This window comes from Megascapheus bottae, chromosome 2, assembly GCF_031878675.1.
Source record: "Megascapheus bottae isolate mThoBot1 chromosome 2, mThoBot2.hap1, whole genome shotgun sequence".
Taxonomy (NCBI): domain Eukaryota; kingdom Metazoa; phylum Chordata; class Mammalia; order Rodentia; family Geomyidae; genus Megascapheus; species Megascapheus bottae.
Window position 1 is genome coordinate 13,111,559 of NC_143510.1, and position 13,763 is coordinate 13,125,321.

The window sequence follows — 13,763 nt, forward strand, 5'->3', positions numbered from 1 at the left end:
GGGTGGAGGGCCCTGGGGCTTGAGCTCAGAACTGGAGTACTCTTCCAGAGCTTTTTTTTTTTTTTTTTTTTTTTTTTACTCCTCAGGGCTAGCACTCTACTATTTGTGCCAAAGTTCTACTTCCTGCTTTTTGGTCAGTAACTGGAGGTAAGGAGGTAAGAATCTGATGAACTTTGCTGCCTAGACTGGCTTTAAACTATGATCCTCAGATTTCAGCCTCCTGGTGGCAGGCATGAGCCACCAGCAGCTGGCTTATGTCTATTTTTTAAATACAATTTTATTGTTAGTAGTAAGATGTTTACAGAGGGATACATTTCTTTGTTTTCTTTTTTTTTTGGCAGTCCTGGGGCTTGAACTCAGGGCCTGGGCACTGTCTCTGAGCTACTAGGTTTTCAGACGGGAGTCACCAGCACCTGGCTAAATAATTTACAAAATTTTTGATAATAAATTAAAATAAGTACAGTGTTCTGTGAAACCTATATATTATAGGCATCTTCAAGTAGATTTTGGGAAGCCGGCGCTGGTGGCTCATGCCTATAATCCTAGCTGCACAGGAGGACAGGATCAAAGCCAGCCCTGGCACTAAAGCCCTTGAGACTCTTATCTCCAATTAAACACCAGAAAACCGGAAATGGTGCTGTGGCTCTAGTGGTAGAGGGCTAGCCTTGAGCTGAAGAGTTATGGGACAACGCCCAGGCCCAGAATTCATGTCACACAGCTTATAAAAACAAAAATAAAACAAGTAGATCTGGGCCAGGAGTTTGGCCTAGTGGTTAAAGTGCTTGCCTAGCATGCATGAAGACCTGGGTTCGATTCCTTGGTACCACATACATAGAAAAAAGCTGGAAGTGGTGCTGAGGCTCAAGTGGTAGAGCTCTAGCCTTGAGAAAGTCCAAGGACAGTGCTCAGGCCCTGAGCTCAAGCCCAGGACTGGCAAAAAAAAAAAAAAAAACAAACAAGTAGATCTTATGAAAGTACTTTGTGACCTATTTGTTATTGAGGAGCTAAAAAGTGCCCCCATTCTGAGGCAGTAACCATCTTGCTGTTTATAAACTATGAGTGACCCAAAAAACGCACATAAATTAAAGAAACAGAATTGTGGTGCCATTAAGTCCCAGGAACTGACCTGTCTGTGTTAAAATTAACCAAAACTTGTGTAAATTCAAGGGATGGCATTTGTTTTCCAAGCCATAAAACTATTCTCTGACAGTTGAATGGGCCATTAGTCCAGGGAGTTCCCTAATCCCTACCTTATCTCACCCAACCCCTCATGGCTGTAAATCTGTGGTTTTTGCCTTTAAAAAGACTGTTTAAACCCTGATTAAGACTCCTCCCAGCCTCACTGTGCCAAGTGCCTGCGAACTAGTTCCCTGCCTGGCTTCCATCCCGCAATAAACCCTTGCTGTTGCATTTCAACACCTCAATCTCAGTGGTCTTCTTTGGGGGACCCCTCCTCTGGGCACAACAGTTATTTCTTCCTTTTTTTTTTTTTTTTGCCAATCCTGGGGCTTGAACTCAGGGTCTGGGCACTGCCCCTGAGCTTTTTTGCTTTACCATTTTAAGTTATAACACCACTTCAGGCTTTTACTATTTGTGTGACATTGAGGAATCAAATCCAAGGCTTCATGGCAACCACAAGGCAAGCACTCTACCCCTAAGCCACATCCCATGCCCTTCTATTTCTTTCTTTTTCTTTTCATTTTTCTTTTGCCAGACCCAGGCTTGAACTCAGGCCTGAGCACTGTCCTTGGACTTTCTGAAGGTGAGAGCTCTACCACTTGAACCACAACCCCATTTCTAGCTTTTTTTATTTTCTATGTATGTGATACTGAGGAATGAACAAGGGTCTTCATGCTTGCTACGCAAACACTCTATTACTAGGCTGAACTCCCGGCCCTCTTTTTCCCTACTTATGAAGTATTTCTTTACTTTGCTTTTGGTCCCCCTTGCTGCTCTTCTAACATATGTCACTGCTGTGACCTAAATCTGGCTTCTCTGAAGCTAAGCCTCTTTCATTCATTTGCCATCTGCTCTCCTTCAGACTCTGAAACACAAGACATCATCTTTCAACAACTTTCCACTAAGATAATCCTCACACAGACTGCAAAATGGTTTCTAGTTGACAAATCTTACATTTCACTATTCAAGCTTTTTTTTGCCTGTCCGAGGGCTTGAACTCAGGGCCTGGGAACTGTCCTTGAGCTTTCTCAAGACTCTACCCCTTGAACCACACCACCACTTCCAGTTTTTCCTGTGTATGTGATAGCTTATTTTACTATTATGCTAGAGGCTAATTTTTTTGTGGGGGGGGGGTTGGACTCTGGGCCAACGCTACTACCCTACCCCTTGAGCCACAGCACTACTTCTGGTTTCTAGTGGTTAATTGGAGATGACTCTCATGACTTTAGTGCTCAGGCTGGTTTTGAACAGCCATCCTCAGATCTGAGCCTCCTCAGTAGCTAGAATTACAGGCATGAGCCACAGGACACAGCTTAGAGGCTAATCTAAGTACTAGAAAAAGATGACTCAAAGCCAGGTGAGGTGGCTAAAATTATTTTCACAACCTCCACAAATGTGACCCCACCTATCTAGTCTGAACTCTGAGGGCCTGGCCTCAGATTCACTTTCTGCTTTTTAATCTTCTGTTTATGTCTACCATGAGTATATAATCATTTCTAATTATAAAAAAATATTATAACCGGGTGTGGTGGCTCATGCTTGTAATCCTAGCTACTAAGGAGGCTGAGACCTGGGGGGGTCTCAGTTCAAAGCCAGCCTGGACACAAATCCATGAGACTCTTATCTCCAATTAACCACCAGAAAACCAGAAATGGTGCAGTGGTTCAAGGGGTAGTGGGTTGAGCTCAGGCCAAGTTCAAGCCCTGTGACCAACAAAAATAAATAAACAAACAAATAAACAATCATCATCAAATGGTATCCATTCATTTTTTTAATTAAGATCCTTGCTGTATGTATTAAGTGGTCACTGGGATCTCACCAGATTTATCATCTTGCCAGGTTTACTTTGTTGAAAGGGATCTCAGGGGTACAAAACTGCCCCCATTGTATTGGCCCTTCTAGGAGACTTATAAAGATCATTTATGAACATCAACAAATTTCTATTCATCTCAGCTCCAACAAAACATGTGTGTTGGTGCTAGTGGAGGAGTGGGTATGTTCATTTTAGCTGTTTCCCCAGTATTACATGCAGAGAGAAAAAGCACAATCTTCACTCTGACCTATAAAGAGTTAACAGCTAAAAACCTGGATTAGTTCTACCTTTAACAGCAGAGGACAATAGGATTACAAAGCCTGTTTTAGAGGACCCAGAATCTTTCAGAGAAAACTGCAGTTATCTCTCAGGCCAGACAAAACTGTAAGTTGACACCTAATACATATTTATAGCCTCCCATTTTTATCCTAGGGTTTTTTTTTTTAAGAGGAGAAGTGTTTATTTTGTATTTTACCTCACCTCTCAGCATCCAGGAATGTATTACCAGGTCATCTTTAATTCTATCATCTTTTTTTCTAAAACTCTTATCAACCAGTTATATTCTCTCCTTCCTCTCTCTCCATCTCCCTTTCTCCCTTTCTTTCCCTCTCTCCCTCTCTCTTTCTCTCTCCCTCTCCACTTCCCTCCCCCCTCCCCCATTCTCCTTCCCTCCTCTCTTTATCCTTCTCCCTATATCTATATCTGTCTTAACCTCTTCCTCCACCTCCACTTCCATCTCCATCTCTATCTTTAGCTCTACTTTATCTCTATCTCCATCCTGACTTAGGGCCAGGGTTCTGTCCCTGAACCTCTCAGTGCTCAAGGCTAGCACTCTACCACTTTAGCTATAACATCACTTCTGGCATTTTCTGTTTAAAAGATACTGAGGAATCCAACCCAAGGCTTCTTGCATGTGAGGCAAGTACTCTGCTACTAAGCCACATTCCCAGCCCATCTCTATTCTTCTTTCCCGTTTTTTCTTTCCTTCCTTCCTTCCTTCCTCCTTCCTCCCTTCCCCCCTTCCCCCCTTCCCTTCTTTTTTTTTTTTTTTCTTGCCAGTCCTGGGCTTGAACTCAGGCCTGAGCACTGTCCTTGGACTTTCTCAAGGCTAGAGCTCTACCACTTGAGCCTCAGCACCACTTCCAGTTTTTTCTATGTATGTGGTACTGAGGAATCCAACGTGGATCTTCATGCATGCTAGGCAAGCACTCTACCACTAGGCCAAACTCATGCCCACCCCCCACTTCCCTTTTTTTCCCTTTCCTTCCTGGCCCTGCCCTTCCTTCCCCCTGCCTCACCCTCCACCCCCCAGTACTCAGGTTTGAATTTAGGGTCTCTTGATTCTCCTTTCTTGGGATCCTGGTGACCCATCCATCTCATTTTTCAGTCCTCCTGCCTCCACCCCTGCAAGTTCAAGCCAGAGGCCTTTTAGCCCAATCTGAGTCTCTAACAACTAATAGTGAATGGATTTTCTAAAAGTTTGTCAACACTTCTAAATCCCTTATTCTTTTTTTCTTTGTTTTTGTTTTTTTGTAACTGTGGGGCTTGAACTCTGGGCCTGGGCTTCTGTACCTGAGCTCTACAGCTCAGGCTACCACCCTACCCCTTGAGCAACAGTGCAACTTCCTGTTTTCTAGTGGTTAATTGGAGAAAAGAGTCTCACAGACTTTAGTGCCTGGGCTGGCTTTGAACCTTGATCCTCAGATCTCAGCCTCCTGAGTAGATAGGATTACAGACATAAGACACCAAGCCCAGCTTAACTCTCTTTTTTTTTAGGTTCAAATATGTAAGATTGTAGGAGTGGTAAAATTGAGAACAAAGGAAAGGGTGACAGCAACTAAGAAACATTGTATTCATAACCTGATTATGGGATTGAAACCCCTGTACAACTAACTACTCAATAAGAATAATCTTTTTTTTTTTTTAACCAGTCCTGGGCTTGAGCTCAGGGCCTGAGCACTGTCCTTGGACTTTCTCAAGGCTAGAGCTCTACCATTTGAACCTCAACATCACTTCCAGCTATTTTCTATGTATGTGGTACATAGGAATTGAAGCTGGGCTTCGTGCATGCTAGGCAAGCACTCTACCACTAGGACAAACTTCCAGCCTCAAAATGGAATATTTAAAAGACAGTGCAAATCTAAAGATGAAGATTGGATGCATAAATTTTAGAAATAACAGCATATATTTACATAATGTTTAAAGCCAGGACACTGAATTTTATCACCCTGGGAAAAGAGTGGGACAACTTTATAATAGGATTTCCCTATTAGTCAGGACATAATAGAATATGACCTCCCTGAGCTCACACATTTACATAATGTCTCTACTCATTCGCTATCTATCTATCTATCTATCTATTTTGCTAGTTCTGGGGCTTGAACTCAGGGCCTGGGCACTGTCCTTGGACATATTTTGCTCAAGGCTAGCCCTCTAACACTTGAGCCACAGCACTGCTTCTGGCTTTTTCTGTGTATGTGGTACCAAGGAATCAAACCCAGGGCTTTGTGCATGCTAGGCTGGCACTCTACCACTAGGCTACACTCCTGGACCCTTATTTGTTTGTTTGTTTGTTTATTTATTTATGTGATGCTACTAGGGATTGAACTCAAGGCTTCTAGCTTTTGCTTGGCTTTTTCATTCAAGGCGGGTACTTTATTACTTGGCCTTAACTCCACTTCCAGATTTTTGCTAGTTAATTGGAGATGAGTCTTTCAAATTTATCTACCTAGGCAGGTTTAGAATCTCAGTTCTTAGATCTCAGCTTCCTGAGTGCCTAGCATTACAGATAAACTGTCAGCACTAGCAACAAATACTTCAAATGTCTGTTTCTTTTCTTTCTTTCTTTTCTTTCCTTCCTTCCTTCAACTGTGGCTTAAACTCCAGGCCAGGGAATTCTCTCTTTTAGCTTCTTCCACTTCAGGAAGTTATTTTACTACTTGAGCTACAGCTCTACTTCTGGCTTTTTGCTGGCTTATAGTTTTTGCAAGAATCTCATCAATTTCTCAATCCTGGGGCTTGAACTCAGGGCCTGGGTACTACCTTTTTAAAAATCATTATTATTGTAGGGGCTGAGAGTTTGGCCTAGTGATAGAGTGCTTGCCTAGCATGCACCAAGACCTGGGTTCGATTCCTTGGTACCACATACATAGCAAAAAGCCAGAAGTGGTGCTGTGGCTCAAGTGGTAGAGCTCTAGCCTTGAGAAAATCCAGGGACAGTGCTCAGGCCCTGAGCTCAAGCCCAGGACTGGCAAAAAAAAAACTATTATTATTGTATAGAGGGGTCACAGTTATATTTGCCAGATAGTAGGTATATTACTTCTCACATATGGGTACTGTCTTTGAATGGAGATTAGCATCTCAGATTTTTCTGTAAGGGCAGGCTTTGAACCACAATTCTCAGATCTCGGCCTCTGGAATAGCTAGAATTGTGTGAGCCACCAGTTCCTGGCCTCCCTTGTCCCGTCCAGCAGGGCGGCAACTAGGGCCAAGAGAGGGACAGGAGACAGGAAAAATGCAGCAAGACAAGCTTCCTGATCAAGCTGCAAATTTAATTTTTCACACAGGGGTTTATATGCCTCTTCAGGAGAGGCAGGAGGGGGTAAGGGTATAGGAACTGCTCGGGGTAGGGGGTCCGGTAGTAGAATATTTGCTTGGGGTAGAGGCCAGGTGGTAGGATGTTTGCATATCAACGCAAGCAGGCATGTGTTGCTTAGTGACCTAATTACAAGATGCAGGCACATTCTTACACTAAGAATTCAGGGAGGGGAGAATGTCCCGGACACTCCCTCGTTCCCACCCTCCGCAGCCTCCCTCCCTTCTCTTCCTTCTTTCTTCCCTCCCTCCTATGTTCCCCGCATCCCATCTTGAGATAGGGTCTGTCTTTATACTTACAGACTATCTTTGAACTTACAATGTAACCCAAAACTGTCCTGGAACTCAGAATCCTCCTGCTTCAGCTTCCTGAGTGCTGTGATCACAGGCGTGTGCCACCAACCAGATTATCTGAATTAATTCTTTGCTTCTTTTCAAGCTTCCTAAAGATCGAATCTGATCAGCCCAAATTGGGTCCCTAGCTTATCCCTTAGGGCTGTAGGGGCTGAATCAGAGAGTATGCCTACACACATAGTGAAAAGACTGGTTAGAGTGCTGCTGTGGCTCACGCCTGTAATCCTAGCTACGCAGGAGGCTGAGATCTGAGGATCAAGGTTCAAAGCCAGTCTGGGCACAAAAGGACCTGAGACTCTTATCTCTAACCTCTAAAAAAGGGAAATGGGGCTGTTGTACCCGAATTCCTAGAACCCCGAAAAGACCACCAGAGGCCACACTCAAAGCTAAAAAGCAAGGGTCGTTTATTAGGAGTTCAAACTCGGACCTCTGCGTGCCCAAAGCCAGCAACGCTAAGAGGTCCCGAACATAGGTTTTACACAGCTTTTATAGGGGAATTCCATAGTTACAATCACCTGATTGGTTGTTTGGTAACTTCGAACCTCTGGTTGCTTCAGGATTGGTCAGAGCTCAGGTGTCTAACCATAGAGCATTGGGCTGTTATCACCTGGGGTTCAAGTCCGGGCTAGTTCCAGGAACATGTGTTTTTGATTCCTAGTACATGGGCCCTGAGCAAGGGGAGGGTGGGGGGAGGGGGGAGAGGGAGGAGGGAAGGGGGGCATTCCCAGAACATGGGACAATCTTGGCACAACAGTGCTTGGCTCAAGGTTAGGGCGGTAGCCTTGAGCTGAAGAGTTCAGGGATGGTGCCCAGGCTGAGTGCAAGCCCCAAGACCCACAAAAAAAAAAAAAAAAAAAAAAAAAGACTGGTTAGAATCCCATTCCCTATAGAAAAGCAGGGGTCATTGGATTTCAAGCTGAGTAGACACTTAAAGATTGATCTAAAATAATATATATATATATATATATATCAAGTCTATAAACAGAAAAAGGTTTTCATTTTGAAGGAAATCATGTATGCTCTTGCCTGTGAAGCTGTCCCTGCCACCACATGACATGACAATGACATGTCACTTGCCACCAGGAAAGTATTGAGAAATTCCTTCTATAATAAGTAGGGACTGTGAAAGACCTCTCCCTCCCCCCTCTCTCTCCCTCTCTCGCTTTCTCTCTTTCTCTCTCTCTCTCTCTCTCTCTCTCTCTCTCTCTCTCTCTCTCTCTCTCTCTCTCCCTCTCTCTCGTTGGTTGTGGAGTTTGAACTCTGGGCTTGAGCACTGTCCTTGAACTCTTCAGTTCAAGGCTACTGCCCTATCCCTTGAGCCACAGCACCACTTCCAATTTTCTGGTGGGTAATTGGAGATAAGAGTGGACAGACTGGGCCGGAAGTTTGGCCTAGTGGTTGAGTGCTTGCCTAGCATGTATGAAGATCCAGGTTCGATTCCTCGGTACCACATACATAGAAAAAAGCCACAAGTGGTGCTGAGGCTCAAGTGGTAGAGCTCTAGCCTTGAGAAAGTCCAAGGACAGTGCTCAGGCCCTGAGCTCAAGCCCAGGACTGGCAAAAAAAAAAAAAAAAAAAGAGTGGACAGACTTTCATACCAGGGCTGGTTTTGAACTACGATCCTCAGATCTCAGCCTCCTGCGTAGCTAGGATTACAGGCGTGAGCCACAGCAGCACTCTAACCAGTCTTTTCACTACGTGTGTAGGCATACTCTCTAATTCAGCCCCTACAGCCCTAAGGGATAAGCTAGGGACCCAATTTGGGCTGATCAGATTCGATCTTTAGCTAGGATGTAGCTAGGGTTATACACCTGAGCCACCGCATGTGACTTTCTTTCTTTCTTTCTTTCTTTTTTTTTTTTTTTGCCAGTCTTGGGCTTGAGCTCAGGGCCTGAGCACTGTCCTTGGACTTTCTCAAGGCTAGAGCTCTACCACTTGAGCCTCAGCACCACTTCTGGCTTTTTTCTATGTATGTGGTACCAAGGAATTGAACCCAGGTCTTCATGCATGCTAGGCAAGCACTTTAACCACTAGGCCAAACTCCCGGCCCTCTTTCTTTCTCTCTTTCTCTCTTTCTTTCTTTCTTTCTTTCTTTCTTTCTTTCTTTCTTTCTTTCGTTCTTTCTTTCTTTCGTTCTTTCTTTCTTTCTTCTTTGCTTCCTTCTTGTCTCTCCCTCCCTCCCCCCTCTCTCTCGCTCTCCTTTCCTTTCTTTCTTTCTCTTTCTCTCCTTTCTTTGCCAATCCTTAGGCTTGAATTCAGGGCCTGGGCACTGTCCTTGAGGTTTTTTTTCTGCTTGAGTCTAGTGCTCTACCACTTGATTCACAGCACCGTTTAGGGCTTTTTCTGTATATGTAGTACTGAGGAAATGAACCCAGGACTTCATGTGTGCTAGGCAAGTACTCTACCTCTAGGCCACACTCTCAGCACAGATTGAAGTCATCTTAAAGCTGTGCTTACTAATTTTCTCTAGGATTCCTTATAGCTTGAGGACAGAAAGCATGTCATCTCTGGAGGAACAAACTTCACAGGACCTGCCAGTCAGAGAAACAGACTCCATCTGTGTACCCAGAGGTAAACGGAATGCTTGAAGATGAAAGACTTGGAGTATGGGAACACTTTTGGGACTGCAGGTTTGGGGTTTGGCCACCTTGCGAGCCTTCAGAGGGACTGCTTGGCTTTATTTGTTTGTTTGGTGCCGGAACTGTGGCTTGAACTCCAGGCCAAGGAACTCTCTCTTTTAGCTTTTTCCACATCAGGGAGTTATTTTGCTACTTGAGCTACAGCTCTACTTCTGGCTTTTTGCTGGCTTTTGGTTTTCGCAAGAATCTCATCAAGCTTTTTGCCCAGAATGAATCCTCTGATCCTGCTTCCTGAGTAGCTAGGATTATAGGTGTGAGCCACCAATGCCTAGCTGCTGTTCTGCTGCTTTCTTTTGGCTCTTATCTGCATTTTTTCCCATTTTTTTATTCTTTTTTCTTTGCCAGTCCTGGGCACTGTCTTTGGATACTTTTTGCTCAATGCTAGTGCTGTACTACTTGAGCCACAGCATCACTTCATGTTTTTCCTGTTTATATGGTACTGAGGATTTGAACCCAGGTCTTCTTGCATGCTAGGTAAGCATGCAGCCACTAGACTACGCTTCAGGTCCATACTTTATTTTTAAGTTCTCATGGTAAGTTCTACTGTGTGAGTTTATGAATGCTACCTACAACCACAAGGCTATGACAAAAAAAAAAAATCCATGTTTAAACTAGTAGATTTCTCTAATTTATCCATATGTTAATTCTATTTTGGGGGGGGGGGTCAGTCCTGGGCCTTGAACTCAGGGCCTGAGCACTGTCCTTGGGCTTTCTCAAGGCTAGAGCTCTACCACTTGACCCACAGCACTACTTCCAGGTTTTTTCTACATATGTAGTGCCAAAGAATGGAACCTGTGTGTGTGCATGCTAGGCAAGCACTCTACCACTAGGCCACACTCACCACCCCTCTTTTTTTCTAAATTAAAATGTGTTATATTCCTTTGTCAGACTCTAGTTTTAGTTGCCTTGTTCTGGGTTGTTTTTTTTGCTTTTGTTTTGTTTTTAAATAATTATTGTCAAGATGATGTACAGAAGGTGACAGTTATGTAAGTCAGATAATGAGTACATTTCTTTTTGGATAAGTCACTCTTCTCTTGCTCTCTCCCAGTTTTTCCCTCCCAAATTGTATAGTGCATTTTCGATGGATTGTCTAGTGAGTACCACTGATGCATTTGTTTACCCTTTGGTCCCCCATGTCTGTGCCTCTCCTTACCCTCCAGGAAACTCTTTTCTCCAGTGAACCACCAAAAAGCCCACAGTGGAAACTAGGTGCCAGTGGCTCACACCTATAATTCTAGATACTCAGGAGGCTGAGATTTAAGAATTCTGATTTGAAAGCAGATACTTATTTCCAATTAAATACCCTAAAAGCTGGGGTGGAACTTTGGTTCTGTACCACTAGGTTTGAGCAACAAAACTCAAGGACAGTGCCTAGGCCCTGAGTTCAAGCTACAAGTTCATACACACACACATATACTCACACACATGCACATCTATATCTATACCTACATTTACACCAAATGTTGCATGTAGAAGAACTGCCACTCTTTTCAGCAAGAATATAAAATGGGGGCTGGGAATGTGGCTTAGTGATAGAGTTTGGGTAGCATGCATGAAGCCCAGTACCACATAAACAGAAAAAGCCAGAAGTGTCACTGTGGCTCAAGTGGTAGAGTGATAGCCATGTGCAAAAAAAAAAGGGCTCAGGGACAGTATCCAGGCCCTGAGTTCAAGCCCCAGTATTGGCCAAAAAAATTAATTAAAATATAAAGCAGCAAAATCACATGTTGAATTAAAACCTCTTTGTACAACTATTTAAAGATGGTAATTTTTACAACAAAATGGTGAAATAATTTTTTTTTGTCAGTCATGGGGCTTGAACTCTGGGCCTTAGCGATGTCCCTGAGCACTTCAGCTCAAGGTTACCGCCTTGCCCCAGGAGCCACAGCCCCACTTCCCATCTTCTAGAGGATAATTGGAGCGGAGAGTCTCAGGTTCTTTTGTTGTTGTTGTTAGTTGGGGGGCTTGAACTCCCTGGGAGCTGTCCCTGAGCTCTTCAACTCAAGGCTACCACCCTACCCTTGAGCCAAGCCCCACTTCCTGTTTTCTAGAGGTTAATTGGAAATAAGAGTCTCAGGTTCTTTATTGTCTGGAGGAGGAACCTCGATCCTGAGGTGTCAGCCTCCTGAGTAGCTAAGATTACAGGTGTGAGCCACTGCACCCAGCTTGGAATAATTTTTGACAGTTTAAAAATTTATTATTATTAAATATAAGACTTTGAGGTAGTCTTAGCAGTAGTATTGTAATTATTAACTATAAGACTTTTTTTTTTTCAATTTTTGTGGTTGGAACTCAAGGCCTTTTGGAAGGTAGCTGCTTTATTGCTTAAGTCATGTTCCTAGCAATCCTTAGAAGGTAAAGATGCACTCATCTATGATTTAAATACTCTACTCTTTTGTATTTACCCAAGAGAAATGAAAACATACATCCACACAAAGATATGTATACAGACATTTATAACAGCTTTATTTTTAAGGGCCCCAAATTGGAAGCAACCCAATTTCAATCAACAGTAGAGGGTCAAATAAATGATAGCTTATTTATACAAAGGATCAATATCACCCAACTAACAGGAAGCACTGATATGGAAAATGCCATGGATTATTCTCAGAATAATTTTGCTGAGTAAAAGCAATCAGATAAAAGATGGATATATATAGTAAATTATTTGATGTCAGGCCGGGAATTTGGCCTAGTGGTAGAGTGTTTGCCTAGCATGCATGAAGACCCTGGTTTGATCCCTTGGTACCACATACATAGAAAAAAGCTGAAAATGGTGCTGTGGCTCAAGTGGTAGAGCTCTAGCCTTGAGAAAGCCCAAGGACAGTGCTCAGGCGCTGAGTTCAAGCCCCAGTACTAGTCAAAAAAAAAAGTCTTTCTTTCTTTCTTTCTTTCTTTCTTTCTTTCTTTCTTTTTTTCTTTCTTTCTTTCTTTCTATTTGTCCTGGGGCTTGAACTCAGGGCCTGAGCACTGTTCTTAAGCTTCCTGAAATTTAGAGCTCTATCATTTGAGTCACAGTGCCACTTCTGGATTTTTCTGTGTATGTGGTAGAGGAATCAAACCCAGGCTTTCGTGTATTCTAGGCAAGTGCTCCACCACTAGGCCACATTCCCAACCCAATTACATTTTTTTCTTACTGGAGATTTGAAGATGATTACGAGTACGACATGTATCTATGCTTTTATTTATTTATTTATTTATTTTTGCCGATCTTGAGGCTTGAACTCAGGGCCTGAGCAGTGTCCTTGGCCTTTCCTCAAGGCTAGAGCTCCACCACTTGAGCCACAGCACCACTTCTGGCTTTTTCTATGTATGTGGTACCAAGGAATCGAAACTAGAGCTTCATGCACGTTAGGCAAGCACTCTACCACTAGACCATGCTCCTGGACCCAGAAGAACAAAATTTAAAGACAGATTAACAGCAGGAGCTGGTGGTTCATGCTAGGTATTCAGGAAGCTAAGCTCTGAGGATCAAGGTTCACAGGCAACCTAGGCCTACAAACCAGAAAGGCTAGCTCCAACCAATAAGCAAAAAGCTGGGCGTGAACTGGTGCCAGTGGCTCACACCTATAACCTTAGCTACTCAGGAGGCTGAGATCTGAGGATCTCAGCCAGCCCAGGTAGAAAAGTCTGTATGAGACTCTTATCTCCAATTAACCACTCAGAAAAAAAAAATGGGGGAGTAGAGTTAGAGGCCAAGATTACCAGCCTGAGCAAAAAACTCCAAGGAAGAGTGCAAGGCCCTGGGTTCAAGCATTAGTACCAGCACGAGCACACACTTACACATATGCATGTACACATGCACATGCATACACATGCACGCAAACACATGCACAGCTTAAGGGAGGGAAGATGGCCCTACTTGGTGTTTTTGTCATCTCATGCTAGAAAGATTGGAAAAAGCCTCTAGGATCACTGCATCTGCATCCTGACTAGTTAGTCATGCTTTCTGGACAAGATGTTATGACAAGATCTTATTAGTTAAAATATCATGGAAATATGTTCTCCCATTATCCTCTCCTGGGTCTGTAGGTAAGAATATCAAGTCTCAACCAGCCTTGAGCAGGATGAGCCGAGAGGAACTGGAAGACAGACTCTTGCGACTACGTGATGAGCACCTGTCAGTGAAGGAACTTTCATGGAAACAACAAGATGAGATCAAAAGGTATCCAGAGCTCTCTTTT

At 43.5% G+C, this 13,763-nt stretch overlaps 1 long non-coding RNA gene across 1 annotated transcript; it reads left to right on the forward strand.

Annotated features, from left to right (window-relative positions):
* The first annotated feature begins 85 nt into the window (after nt 1-85).
* LOC150066465 (uncharacterized) lies at nt 86-13,736 on the forward strand. Its single transcript, XR_016532976.1, has 3 exons — nt 86-155; nt 9,411-9,511; nt 13,612-13,736. It is a non-coding gene; the product is annotated as an uncharacterized LOC150066465 (long non-coding RNA).
* The last annotated feature ends 27 nt before the right edge of the window (nt 13,737-13,763 follow it).